This window comes from Dipodomys merriami, unplaced genomic scaffold (assembly GCF_024711535.1).
Source record: "Dipodomys merriami isolate MVZ:Mamm:240054 unplaced genomic scaffold, mDipMer1.0.p SCAF_2, whole genome shotgun sequence".
In the NCBI taxonomy this organism is placed as follows: domain Eukaryota; kingdom Metazoa; phylum Chordata; class Mammalia; order Rodentia; family Heteromyidae; genus Dipodomys; species Dipodomys merriami.
In genome coordinates this window covers 61,302,375-61,310,354 of record NW_027203381.1, presented here as the reverse complement: position 1 = coordinate 61,310,354, position 7,980 = coordinate 61,302,375, and positions in this window count along the sequence as shown.

Genomic DNA, 7,980 nt, shown 5'->3' with positions numbered 1-7,980 from the left:
TAATTCTAGTTGTTGGCAAAGTTTTGTATTTTTAAACTGACCACGTGGCTCCATCATAATTAGGCAAAGTAATACGTGTAAAATTCCAAAAATGGCCAACTTTAAAATCTAAGCATGCCCTATAATGTGTACACAAACATGTCTATTTGTCTATATAAAAACGGTTATGGTTTCAAGGTTACCAACTATTCTGCTTACTAAAAAATCTTTGTCAATGGAAGCTGTGATTTAATCCAGACTGTTTTAAAACTTTGTGACCTGATTATAAGCCAAAATAAAAGCAGGCAGTTTTATAAAAAGCCTTGGTAAACGAGTTAAAAAAGATGGTTGCCTTTACAAAGTAAATGATACTGGTAATATTAAGTAGTCTGTGATTTAAGACTAAGGCTTTAATTCTCTGTTTTCTCCCCTGTGCACCGATCAACTCCCTTTAAGATCAAGGGATCAGAGTAACTCAAGATGCAGTGTGGCCTCTGAATGAGAAATGCCCAGGAAACAAAAACAACTACTTAAATCAGTGACACTAACCTACAAAAGCCAGTGTAAACCAGGCCTTTAACCAATATATATAGAATTTTACAGATAACCAACGGGAGGTGCCACTCCATACATGCTGGGAGATGCCACAGCCTTGCCCAGACCTTGCTGGCCTTGCTCCATCACACATGACCAAAACCCTACTAATTTGGGGTAAAACACAAGCCACTTCAGATATTTGATTCTGTAAACATTAATCCCCACAAATTAGACCATAAGGGGGTATATGAGCAAAGGCCATAAGTTGACTTCTATGGTACTTTACCATTGGATGTATTTCTAAAGGAAAAGAGATGCTACAGTGCTACTACATAAAAAAAAAAAAAACCAAACAGGACTGGGAATGTGGCTCAGTGGTAGAAAGCTTGCCTTGGATGCATGAGGCCCAGACTTCAGGCCCAAGACCGGACCCCCCCCCCCAAAAAAGAAAAAACCAACCAAACAAAACAAAAAAAAAAAAAACCCTGCTTATTTCCTAAAGTTTACTCAAGACTGCAGAAAAATGACCAGTCTTTCAATTCACTATGCTGCCAGCAGGTCACTCAGACTTCAGGAAAAAAACTGGCAGTTTAATGATTCCGCTAAGATTCTGCTAAGAGGTAAAGAGTGTAGCCCAGTGTTTCAATGAGGCATTTAAATGCAAATTAAAGTAACTTTACAAAAAGGGATTAAAATGGAGTCCCCTTAGTAAAAATTTGGGAAGTTGTGGGGAATGGCTGGCTCCCAGACAAAAGTTTAAAAGATGAAATTGTTGTAAAGGTTTATTTCAAAGTTAAAAAAAAAAGATAAATTAGGATTATTCCAGTTTTCCTTTAAAGTTTTTTGTAAGTTTCCAGTAGGCCCACAGTAAAAGAACAAGTTTGTCAAATGTAACTTAATAAGTTCCAGGTAACACCATGCTTATAAAGCTACATCCAGTGACCCATCTTTGTTGCTTTTAATAGAAGTAAAAGTGGCCATTAGTAAAACTCGTTGATCTGGGAACTGCAGTTGAAAGCCAGCCCAGGAAGATAAAAGACCCTGTGAGACTGTCATCTTTAATCTGCCAGCAGAGTGCTCAAAAGCTGAGTTGCTTTGGAGTTCAAAGTGGCCAAGTGTTAGCCCTAATGTAGAGAGCTGAGAGACAGCACTCAAACCCTGAGTTCAAGTCCAGCGACTGACCAAGGAAAATGCCAAAGGTGCATTTATCCCAACATAAAAAGGGCACTGTGGGGACCCCGGCAATGTTAACACATCCAGAGGCAATTACAAGCAATTGCTCAGATGACAAAAATAATGTCAGATCCTGAGTTACTTGAGCTTGGCCCTCCAAAAAAATTGATCAAAGTCAGGTGGTCACGGAAAGATAATTTTTAAACATGCCTAATGTTAGCCTATATTGGTCTAACTGGGCAAAACTTGCCAGTCATCTGTGATAATGAACAGTAAAACCTAAGGTTGTAAAATGTAAAAAATTATTTAAATCCCAAGCCCCCTGTATCTTCTCGAAGACCTAATTAGCAGTAACTTTTAAGCTGGGTTGAATTCATTTGTTAAAAAGCTTGTGGAGCTGAAATTATGTCCCTATTGAGATCTGTCTAAAGGCCTACACAGGTAGGCATTGTTGGGGCCGCTAGAAATCAGGTTCCTCCGCCAGGCAAAAATGCTTTTACAAACCAGGATGTTAAATAGGCTATGCTGCTGTAGCCCTGTACATTTGGTAAAGGATAAATGTTGTATATAAGCCATTTTAAACAGGCTTCCCAGAGGCTCTGAGTGGTGCTTAGAGCGCCAATCAGTCACAGGTTAAAAACAGATACTGGGTTTTATTGAAAAAACTCTGACAAGTAATTGTTAGTCAACTGTTAACAAGTTATAGGTAATCTCTATCTCATTGATCTCCTTGTTGCTGTAATTGTAAATAAAAGGGCTTTTGTAACAAAGACTCCTTTTGACACAGTTCAAAGCCATCTGGGCACAAAAAATACCTCTGAAACTCCATCTCCATCAGCAACGAGCCAGGCTGAAGGCATGGCTCTAAGTGTCCAGTGGAAGACTAAAACTGGTAGGATACTAGCCTCAAGCACAAGTGCTCAGGGACAGTGCCCAGGCCTTGAGTCCAAACCTGGTAAACGCCAACTGGGACAAGCCATCCCAGCATCCATTGCTGAGCTCCTGTGTGCAGCGAGGAAGGGACACCCCTTCTGTGCAAAGGTTCTGTCCCGGGTGGCAGACCTAAGTGATGGTTTGTGGGAAGTGCCATTCATGCTTCTCCTACTTAACCCTGTAGAACAGTGCCTCAAGACCCCCTTGGGTATTCACCTGTGCTTTACCTACTTTTACAACCCTGGAACTGGTTGACAAGGATTTGCTTTTCCTGCTTACTGACTTAAAAATTCAACTCTCATTGTCTGTATTCCCATAAAACTGTTTTAAGATTAACTCTCAGGAGAATCAAGAGGCTGAGCCACACACCAGGAAATCCAATTTGCTTGTGAGCTTGACTCACCTTATTGCTTTTACCTTAGATACCAGAAATAATGCACTACCATCCCAAGCCTTTCCTCTAGACTTCTAGAAGTTACTCTTTCGTCACAATATGAAGTTTCTGTTTTACCCAATATTGTGAAAGGAAAATCCATCATGGCCATATGGCCTATGGAATGAAGAACCAACAAGGCCAAACAACACTTAATCTTCTGCATTCCCCTCCAAACTCAAACCATTCCTCAAACAAAATAGAGGTTTGGTTCAGAAGACATTTCTCAGGAGCTGTACAGCTGAGACCTTTCTCTTTCATAACCCAAAAAGGTTTCTTTTGATTTCTTACTAAAATAATTTGTTCGTAGAGGAAAACTAAGAAAAGTAACCGTAAGACACCTTGTTCCAAATGCTGGATACGTTTCCTCATAAAGGCTTAAAGAGCCTTTACAGAACATTTCTCTGCCACTGGCTTTTCACTTGACTGTGTGCTAAAGTTAAGTTAAAACGAGGTCAATATTGATTACCCTTATCCACACGCTCCATACCCAAAGGTTAGAAAGTTCTGGGACAAGATCTCAAGACTTTATGCACGCTGCTTTTCCCCCAAAAGGTCCAAACTACACTTTCATTAAAGACCTGCCAGATGCCAAAATTGCCACACACACTTCCCCATTGTGATGCCACTTAAACCTCCCTCTCCTTCCCCAAAGCGTGCCACATCTCCTGACTCTAGTGAATGTGTGTCACCCTTCTCCAGTGCTCATTAAAAAGCTTGGCCTAATCTGTTGATGCTGTGGTTTCATTTTCTGTCTCATTTGGTGCTGAAGCCTGGGACAGAGTTCCCACAGGGCATCAATCTCTGCTTGGGGATCTATCACCACTCTCCCTTAACCCTTTCCTCTCTGGCAACAGAATTCTAAGAATTAGTCAGTCCCTCCACCTTTCTTTGCCTGCAAGTAACCAGAAGCCTCCACTGTCAGGGAGCTTGGCTCTACTGGTCTCACATCAGGGAGATGAGACCTTATCTGCTGATGTCCATATTGGTGAATCTGGTGAACTCTGTTGTCTTTTTACTTCTCACCTTTTCCTTCCCAGCAACCTCCAGATCAGAGGTCATTTGCCATTTGGACTAATCTACATCCATCACCAGCCAAACTCATCACGGGCATTGTGAAGTAAGAATAGGAGACCTCTCTCTCTCCTTCCAGGTTCTGGGGATCTACTTGGACAGATCTTTTTTTTTTTTATTATTATAAAGATGCTATACAGAGGGTCACAGTGACATGAGTGAGGTAATGAGTACACTTCCTATTGATCATTGTTACCCCCTCCATTGTTTTCCTCCTACCATCCCTTCCCTCCCTACCTTCCCCGAGGTTCTTTTTTTTTTTTGATTGTGATTAAGTAATTACATAATTTCCCGAATTTCACAGTATTATGGAATAATGATGCTCATTTAAAGTCACAAGTTCATTCTAACTTTCCTGGAGCAAATTGTCTATCACATTCTATAACATATAACGGTGTTCACATGTTATACACCATACATGTGATCAGCAGCATGGGGATATTTAGTAGTGGTTGGACCAGTTGAGTGGGAGTTCTTTCTTTCTTAAGTCCTGTTGGTTTTGTCGTTATCACCTAACATTTTGGATTTAGCATCCACTTATCAGGAAGACCTTGTACCATTTGTCTCTTCGCTCTTGGCTTACCTCGCTCAACATGATTCCATTTAGCTCCATCCATTTCCCTGGAAATGCCATTATTTTGTCATTTCTAATGGCTGCATAATACTCCATTGTGTATAGATACCACAATTTTTGGATCCATTCATCTGTGGTGGGGCATCTGGGTTGTTTCCATATCCTAGCTATTGTGAATAGTGCTGCAATAAACATGGAGGTGCATGTGTCCTTTTATATTGGTTCCTGTTGTTCAGGGTAGATGCCTAGAAATGGTATGGCTGGGTCATAAGGGAGGTAAATCTTTAGCCTTCTAAGGACGCTCCAAACTGCTTTCCAAAGTGGTTGGACAGATCATTTTAAGGGATGCTTTAGCACTCATCGGAAGTTTTTCTCTCCAGCCTACATCTGCTGCCTGGAGATACCTTTGCACAGATGGTTGACCCTCTCTTCTATCACACAATCATGCTCTATTATGGGGTCTCAATGGTATTTTTTCCATAGTCAGCCCTCTGGATCTACCTATTAAAATAAACCTATGCACTCTAGGCCCTTCATCTGAACTAAAACCAAAAATCTAATGTCCCCATGCATACAATTCTGGCCCCAATATCTTCTAGAAAATTTAGGACTTTCAACCCTCAATAGCAATAGATCACAGGTTTCTAATGTAAAAGCTTTTTTCTCCTCTGCTCCTTCCCTCTCTTTGCTCCACTATTTCAGCTCCTCAGCTCTTGCTCTCAGATCTTCCCAAGAACTCAATTCCCACAAACACCCATTCCGCTTCCACCCTAGACTTGAGTCTCATGATTCTGATGATGAGCCACCCCCTGCCAATTGGCATCCTCCCTTATTCCTGTCCATAACCCCTTCTTCCTCTTCCTCCCTTCTACCAGTGTCTTCTGAGCTCCCTTCTTCTGCCAGTCTATCCCTGGTCCCATCCCCACACCTGATCATGTATTCTGTAAATGGCTCACAAGTTTCCCCCACAAGAGGTAGTAGGAGTCTGATACTATCCAGGATCATATCTCCTTCTCTATGATTGATGTATCACAAATTGAGGAACATCTGAGTATCCTTTCTGAAAACCTGACCAAATTCTGTAAGGAATTCCCCCACTGAGCCAGGCCTATCATCTTACCTGGTCAGACAATTACATCTTGACTTCCATCCTGACCCCTGATGACAATCGGCTAAAGAATATGCCCAGTGATTACACAGTCAAAGTACAGCATTAAATCCAGTGTGGACCTACTGGCCTGGAGACCTATGAGTCCTCCCTCACTAACCACTTGATGGCATGCCTCCTAGAAGGAAGGCAAAACAATGCTCATACCTAGGTCAATCACCAGGGCCCAGAAGAAAAACTCACTCTTTATTGCTTGTCTTACACAAGCAGTAAGTAAGTACACTCATTTGAATTTGTCTATACCTGATGGCGCTCTCTCTGCACATTCAGTTGATTAGTCCATCCACTCCAGATATCTGCAGAAAAACTTTGCCAATCAGAAAAAGGCAGAGACTACTCACGAAGAAGGAAAAGCACCTTAAGGCCAAATACCAGCTGATGGCTTCTGTCCTTAATCTCTGGGCATCTGGGTGGCTTCTACTACCAGCCCTGGCCACCCACCAGCCGCTACTTCACCAGGCAAGGCTTTTGCTGCAGAAATTCTACTATTGGGCTAAAGCATGTGCTAACCTAAGGCCCCCTTCCAAATCCTGCCGAATGTGTGGCTAATGGAGCACTGGAAAACGGGCTGTCCCCAGGACCACCCTATCCTGACCTCTATATAAATGCCAGAGGCCCCTATCATCAATTATTAGAATGAGGAGGCTGGGGTTCTGCACAATTTACCTAGTATGACGAACCAAGGATATCAAGGACAGTGGCAGGTTGAACGATTTCTTCTGTGGCTGATACTGGGGCTTCCTTCTCCCTCATTATTTCTGGCTGAGGTCCTCCATCAAAAACAAAATGCTAATACTAGGGGGGGACCCCTGAATATTTCCTTAAAATCCGAGGCATTTTCAAACAAGTAGTCCTCATTATGCCCCATTGCCTGGTACCTCTACTTGGCCTGGACTTGCTCTGAAAGCTGGGAGAATACTTCATATCCACCGCCTTCAACCATGATTTTTTTCTCTTACAGAAGGCTCCCAGACAAGATTTGGTCATTCCTGAAGCCCCACTCTCCTTTCTCCCTAAATCAATCCTGCTCATCCTCAGATTAATCCTTTAGTCTGTAACACACCAGAACGCCAGTCCTAGTTCCCTAAAAGACCCAAATTCTTTCATCACTTCTCCTCAATACCTCTTATAAACCTGTACTCTCAGGGACTCAAACTTATTACTTCCCTTTTGACAGCCGAACTCCTTATATATCCATCTGTTCTTCCCATAATATTTCTATCTAACATAACTTAATGGTCAGTATCAGCTGATGTATGACCTCTTTTAGATGAATGAGGACATTTTACCCACTCATCCTGTAGTTCCTAACCCTTATAACGTGCTTTCCACTATTCATCCCCACACTGCGTTCCATACTGTCCTACACCTGAAAGACACCTTCTTTACTATCCGTCTAAACCACTACTCTCAATCTCTTTTAGCCTTCACATGGTCAGATCCTGATGCTTTCAACTCACAACAGCTGACCTGGATAGTCCTGCCCCAGGGATTCAGGGACAGCCCCCATTACTTTGGCCAGGCCCTCCAGAAAGATCCTCTCTCTCTAGATTTACTCCCCAGCTGTCTCCTCCAATGTCAATGACCTCCTTTGCAGTCCCACCCAAGAACTCTGAGAATAGCACACCATATTACTCCTTAATGCTCTAGCAACTTGAGGCTGCTAGGTATCAAAATACAAGACCCAATTAGTGTCCACTTCAGTCCTCTACCTTGGTTTCCAAATCTCTCCTGGCAGATTCTCTATTCCCCCTGAAAAACTTGTAGGTCTTTTGCATATCCCTCTCCCATCTAGAAAGGAGAAGCTCTTGTCTATTCTAGCCCTTTTCAACTATTTGAGTACCTAAATCCCTATTTTTTTCTCTCATTGTCCAGCCATTATATGAAGCCATTATAGGAATCACTCCTACTTCTTCTCTTACACCTAACTTTAAAGCCCTAAAAACATCCCTTGTCTTTCTATCTCCCCAATCCTACCCAAGCCATTCTATGTCTTCCTACACTCAATAAGGGACATGCTTTGGATCTGTTATACCAGAGGATGGAGGTTACATGTGGTCCCGCTCCATATCTCTTGAAGCAGATGGCCCCTTTGCCTCTGTATCATGG